A 7,002-nucleotide genomic window follows, 5' to 3' on the forward strand; every position below is an offset into this window, starting at 1 on the left:
TTCGTTCATCATGCAGAAATGAAGTAAGTTCAGTCCACTCGTTCAAGTGCAACACTGCCTAACATGCATTGCAACAATGAAGACAATTCTTTTGTTTTAATTTTCCATCTTAACCTGAAGTACATTTGACCTGAATTGTGTGGTTCAAACCACATCCTGGCACTAGGCACATTTTATTCTAAAAATACACGCTGACACGCATGCACACACGCACAAAAATGACAGATTGGTTCTGGATCCGCTCGGCTGGGGATGGCATCCTTTGTATGGTTCTGCTCAGCAGTATTAGCTGGCTGAGTACTATTGGAAGGTCAAATGTCACCCTGTCCGCCCGCGGCTTCGTTCGTCAGTAATCTTCATCTTGCGGCACATGTCCCTTCTTCATATTAAATCACACTTGACACACCTGGAGCGCCAACACAGCCTCATCTATATTTCATCCATTCCACGATTGCACTTTTTAGGGCGACTTCATTTGACAACTGACCCAGGCCATCACTGCGTCCAGAGAAGGGAATAATTGAGTTTGTCTGGAAATAAATTGAAAAAGAGTCGTGTTTGTGAAGTCCAATGGATTTCATCTCTGGAGCACCTCCTGCCATTTTTAAATACTAATTTGTGCTGCTAGCATAAATTTGGAGTATTGTCATGGAAAAAGTTAGATACATGATCCCTTTAAAAGCCCTTAGTCCCTGAACTGTTTCAGCAAAGTTGATTCTGATTTGCTTAATTTTATACACAGGATGCACATCTGTCATAGGAACAAAGTTGTGTCCCATTGCCAAACACACCCTCTGTGAGGGCCTGGGAAGACCTTAAGACTAGCAGGTCTGTGGCACATAGAGGAGATGGAGCAACACTTGGTGATCCAGAAAGGTCAAATTGCTTGGTTAATTAACCTCAAAAGGGTGAGCTTTTATGTGACGCTGCAGAGCCACCTCTCATTTCCTCCCTCGTTTCCTGTCGTTCTTCTCTGGTTTACATTCTATCCATGGCTGTTCTCAGCTATCTTGGCCAAACATTCTTCTCTTTGCTCGCTCTGTCCGTCTTCTTGAGGAGCCAAAACTAAATTATAGACCAGAAATATTAAGTGGAGATTAATTCACACATTGAAATGTCTAGCTTCAGAATGTCTCCAGTTATTTTTAATGGTATTTGAGACTGATTTATGTCAGAAGCATTATGATTTCTGGAAAGAGGTGGTTACATGCAAAGGGACCAACTATACAAGGCTAAAACCTGTTCGGACAACTGATTTATAATTAATTCGTCAGTGAGCCAAAGTACTTTGTTTGCCCTGAATGTTAACTCTTCATTCAAAGCACATGTAAAGATAACATATTTTTGGAATGGTTTACACATTTTTGTTGACATGTGTGAGTCTGTCACTATTCGAAGAACAGTTAAGATGTAAAGAATAGCATATTTTAGCAAAAGGGGTTATTGAGGTTTTGAGAAAGCCCTGTTTTCTTCCAGTATCGCTGTCCTCAACTGCAAAAAGGAAGGTCCCCCCTCTATATTAACTGCAATTTTTTTCTTACTTTTGACATAATAGGCAAAGCTCACAATTCTTTATCTATTTATTTATTTATTTATACATACATATTACCACAACCATATTTATTTAAATATTTCCAAGTGTGAGGTTCTATTTAACAGTTGTGTGCCTTAATATTCTGTAAATTCAAAATGAAACTTGGTTTAATTTATTGTCAAAACAACTGCTCTGATAAAAGTTTGCTGAATAAACTCTTTTTTGATATTAGACTAAGGCAAACAAATCATTCAATTCAAATTGATGAAATATTTTTTTTAAAACTCAGATATTGCCGATTTTGTGTGCTTTTAATGTGACTGATAACATGGGACTGAACTGGGCTCACTTTTCTCCACTTGAGTGAGAGTGAATTGATTTAGCTCCAGCGTCAGAGAGTTATGATACGTGGCTGCGATAAACAGCCCATAAATTGCTCTGTAAATTCTTCACCCGTTGAGTCCAGTGCTCCTTTTTGCTTTGGTCTGCACGCTGTCATCAGCCTTGATGAAGAACCTGCCAATAAGAGGTGATCCAGCTAATCGATATCCAGGTGTATCTCCACACCTCATTTGACCTCATTTGAGAGCATGCACCCCTAAAAGTGACTCAACTGTTTAAAATTCGCCTAGAACCTTAGCCGGTGACTGTGTGTCTGCTCAATTTGTGCAAGATGCTTGGGAGTGAAATTGCCCGTCTGCCACCGTCCAAATCAGCAGGCATTGATTAATTGGATCAAACTAAGATGATCTAAAGTACTGATCAATTTCCATTAGGTATCCTTAAGTACGATTTAATTGCATTTGAGGGGTGTGGTTTGTACAAGTGTGTGTAATTTCTGTTAGAGTTAGAGTTGGCGCATAGTTTGACGCATTCAAGAGCATTAGATTCATGCGTAACATGCTTTTTGGCATCCATTTTTCCACATGCTCTCATTGGTTTGGACACTGAATTGAACAATGTGTGGAGTCTTTTCTTGCATCTTTTTTTTGCTTGACCAATATTTTCCTAATTTAGGTCACGCCATACAGAAACCGCACTGCTTACGGCCATGCTACCCTGAGAACGCCCAATCTCGTCAGATCTCGGAAGCTAAGCGGGTTTGGCCCTGGTTAGTACTTGGATGAGAGACAGCCTGGGAATAACGGGTGCTGCAAGCTTCCGTGCCCGGCTAAAATGCAGAGGGCTTGCATCAGGAAGGGCATCCAGCATAAAACTGTGCCAAATAAATATGCGTTCATCTGCGATGACACGCTGTGGGGACTCCTAACAGGATAAGCCGAAAGGAAAAGAAGAAGATACAGAAACAACCCTACGTAATGTGTTGGTTTGTAATGCGGTGATGAGAGGAGGCCTCTGAAGTTGCAAGGTGACCGGGCTAAGCTGTGTTGGTGAGGCTGTGGTTTGACATTGGACTCAGAATCAGGTTAGCCACGATCCCCTTTGGATGGAGTCTAACGATTGAGTCCTCGATTGCGTTTGCGTTAATTTGAAGCAATCTGAAGGACACTCTTTCTTCCTGTTTTCTCTCACTGTTTTACTCATTGCCCACAGTCCATTCCCGTAGTCCCACTATTACCCTCTGTTGTGTCAGTAAACAAGCAGCAGGGGCTTGTGGGTAGCCGGCCTGCCTAATCAATGAGTCACTAGAGGGAGGGCAAACTGGGGATTTGTAGTTTGATGAAGTGGTTAAGGGGGCGTCCTTGTGTCATTTAACAACATAATTAAGCAAATGAGCTGAAACACAACATGCTCTCACACAAACTCTGAACTTATGTGTTCAGTCAGTTCTTGGTTAGGAAAGCATGTTCTGGGTTGAAAACAGACCAAAAGGGGAAGGTGAGTGATGTTGATTGTTGCAGGGTTCAGGATTGGGTGGTGTGGTTGATGAACATAATTCATACTCTGTCGACAGAGATGTATACTGTAGCCATCAGAGCTTTGTGTGTACAGGCAGGAAGGAAATAAACGATTTCGATCCTCGTTGTGCACAGCTGCGAGGTTCACATCTCTAGTGGAATACGCAGCCTGAGGATTACAGTCCTACCATCATATGCATAAATCAATTTAAGCATTTCTCTTGCTATGTTGTTTTCTTTCGTTGCTTGTCTCCCTCTCACATACACACGTAAGGCTATGAAGACAGTACGATTACCATCATTCACCGATTCGTGGAGACTGTGAAGACAGCGCCACGACACAGAAAAGACAGCAGGTTAAATAAGTACATAGTGCACCAACATTTTTCCTCATTAAATATACTGCCTGTGTGTTGTTTCACATTTTTGCACATTTCATTTCTGAGCTATTAGTTCTACTTTCTTCATGTGTATGAATTACTTTGGTTGTTTTGGTAAAATTTAGTATATTTGGTGAAGAAAATTGAGAGGTGTTAAATACTTACTTCAGCCGCTGTACCTTGCTCATAAATAACATGTTATTAAACACTGGTGGTGATTGAGGAACTTTTCACAGCTCTTTCTGCAGCAGTGCTTCATTCCCAAGCGGTCACTCAGGCATGTTTACTCTTTCAAATGGGTTCAGAAAACCTGGAGTTGGGAGTGCCGGGCAACCACAAGCAACACGACCACTCCGGTAAACATGCTGCTAGAATGAGCAGCTGCTAGTGACAATATAACATAGTGTAACGTTCAGGAATCCACAATATCTTTACCATGATGAGGTGCGAGTCACAGGCCTTGTACACATAAATTCTGAAATTTTTAGAATTGTATGGTTTTCAGTTAAATTTACCTAAGCACTGTGTTTTCCGTCATTGGCCAAAAGCTTAGATCAAAATGTTGTGTTTTTATGGGCTTATTTCCTTTGTATCATCACAGTCTTATCTCTTGTATCGTCCTCTTTATGAGAGACAGGTTTATTTACGTTGGGTCTTTTTATTTATTATTTTTTCAACACTTTCTACTGAATATTGAAAAATTAAGGCTTATTTTAGTTGCTTCCACTTTTCTTTGTTCTGTTACTGTTGTTTTTGTTGTTGTTTTTCCTGAAGTTACTTTCATCTCGTGAGTGATTGTCTTAAATGCCCTTTGCAGTCATTTTAAATTTAGATCCGGGTGTAGAAATTCATTTATTTTTCAATCCCTCTGTTTGTGTGACCATTTTTAAATAGACCTATGTGGGTACCATAACTTTTCCTTCTGCTTGGTGCATTTGCCCGGACAGCTACAGCCTTGCTAGGTATGACACTAAAGAGAGTAATGACAGAAAAGTCTTTGTATGGGCCCTCTGGATGTACCTGGAGCCTCCATTGCTCAGAATCAGCTTTAATGACCAAGAATGTAACAACACGCAAGGAATTTGTTTCCGGTAGTCAGTGCCGCCCTGGTACAACATTCATGTTTGGCACTGAGAAGAAGGACAAACAAACAAGAATGGAGAACAACAGACATTCAATTAATAGGAACTATTCTTTGTAAGAGTCACAGTTGTGCAAGATGCAGTCTTCTTCATTTCGAGCAGTTAAGAGTGCATCAAAACTCTCCATGGCTTCCTCTCCTCTTCACTGATGGGAATCATGAAAGCAATTTTCAAACGACCCTAAAATGTGTAAAGGAAGAGGAGTAGACAGTAAAGATGATGTACTGATTGTTGGACCTGTAGAAGCACATGAATGTTGCTCACTGAAGCCACTCCAATCACAAACACCCATACTGAAGCTTGTCGCGGCCTCACAGAGACGAGTCAAGCAGTACTCTTTCCTGGATCTCTATGTTGCCCTGCTCACAGCTGATTGGTTGGTGCCCAAGGGATGGGTGGATGTCTGAAAAGAAATGGGAGAGGGGATGGCAAATTGGTTGGATGATCTTGGCATTCCCAGTAGGGTTTTCTCCAGCCAAGACGTCACATACCTTTATACTTATGGTTTCCAGTTCAAGGAAAACACAACATAAGACAACAAACAAACCATTTGTCACTTGGGAAATGATTAAATATACCTGTTAGAAAAATGTGCCTTTGCATGTATTAAATTTATTCTACGTTAAAACACAACCTCATATAGTCATTTGTTTTTTTACGAGGATGAAAAAGCAGAACGTGTTCCTCACTCTCTGATATGGTGTAATCACATCACAGCTGTGAGACAAAGTAAGACCTCTGCTGTGGTTGGGGGGCATCAGTTCCATGAGGCAGACAATAACTTCCTGTTCATGTGTACGCATATGCCCTTGCTTAAAGAGAAAAAGACAAATACTGTACATCTTAGATCAGCCACTGAATTCATTTGAACTGTGTCCTTGCATGCAAGGTTTTATTAAATTGTGCCTGAAAGTGCTTGTCCTGGCTCTCATTTATTAGACAGTTCATATATTTTCCCTTGACAGTAATCTAGTCATGAAAACTAAAACACAATTTGCTTACCTTTTTGCCTCCTACCTCCAAATAAAGGAGAAACACTATCAAAAAATGTACCCCGACCTAATACTGCTAGTACATTGTTTCCAAACAATTCAAGTGTGTTTTTTTATTTTTTTTTAAGGAAAACGACATAGACTCTCTCTTTCATCGTGTCTGCTTTTAAGTGTAGGTTCCACTGATGCTACCAATCAGTAGAGCAGATGTCTTGTCTACAAATCATCCAAAATCACAGAAAAGGAACACATCAGCATGGATCCAAGAACAGACATTGGGGAAAAGAAAGATCAAGACAACTTACTACAACATCTTAACAGTCTCTTTTGGATTAATATGGGAATGCCCTGAAGGTCAGCAGTTTCCTTTGACATGTTCTCAAACTGTAAGGTGAACAGTAATGTGCTTCGGAGTGTGAACGTAACCCGAAGCAATCCTCCTCACCCACAGTGAATATGGTGCATCGATGACAGTTCTTTGCTTCACCAGATTCACAGCTGCCAAGGAGATATCGGCAAGGGCTTTGCTGCATGATGCAATTTCAGCGGGTGCATTCAAGGTCAACTTGGTTGAGGTGGGTGACATCATCAGTGGGAGACTGAGCGCACTCGGACTGCCTGCTTGCTTTATGAGACTGCTGTCTGGGGGAGTTCAAGTGGAGACATGCACAGCATAATTACTCGTGTGGATAGAAGCGAGAGCACAAACAAAACACGAAGGTGTTCTTTCCATAAACGAGTCATTGCGCTTATTTTATTTTTTTTTTTCTATACTGACATTGGACCTCATTCAGCAATATGTGCAAGAAGTGAACGTTGGCTGCATGAAAAGTTCTTTCACCTGTATTTTCATTCCACTTATGCTGCCAACACATGCCAGCTGATCCTAATCAGCATAGGTCAACGCCTGCCTATTGCCCATTTAAGGTCGCCTGAAGGGTCATATGCACAGATTCAAACTGAACAGGGATCGTGGTGAGACGCAATAAAAAAGATATTGCTGCAGATTCAAAACAAATATAATACATTTTTTTAAATTGTACTTTGAAATAGTAAATAGCGCTATTGGCATTTGGGGGTCTTTACAAGTCCCCT

The 7,002-nt window shown here is 40.8% G+C and overlaps 1 pseudogene; it reads left to right on the plus strand.

Moving 5' to 3' along the window:
* The first annotated feature begins 2,575 nt into the window (after positions 1-2,575).
* On the plus strand, positions 2,576-2,694 carry LOC133497394 (5S ribosomal RNA; annotated as a pseudogene).
* The last annotated feature ends 4,308 nt before the right edge of the window (positions 2,695-7,002 follow it).

This window comes from Syngnathoides biaculeatus, chromosome 2 (genome assembly GCF_019802595.1).
Source record: "Syngnathoides biaculeatus isolate LvHL_M chromosome 2, ASM1980259v1, whole genome shotgun sequence".
Taxonomy (NCBI): Eukaryota; Metazoa; Chordata; class Actinopteri; order Syngnathiformes; family Syngnathidae; genus Syngnathoides; species Syngnathoides biaculeatus.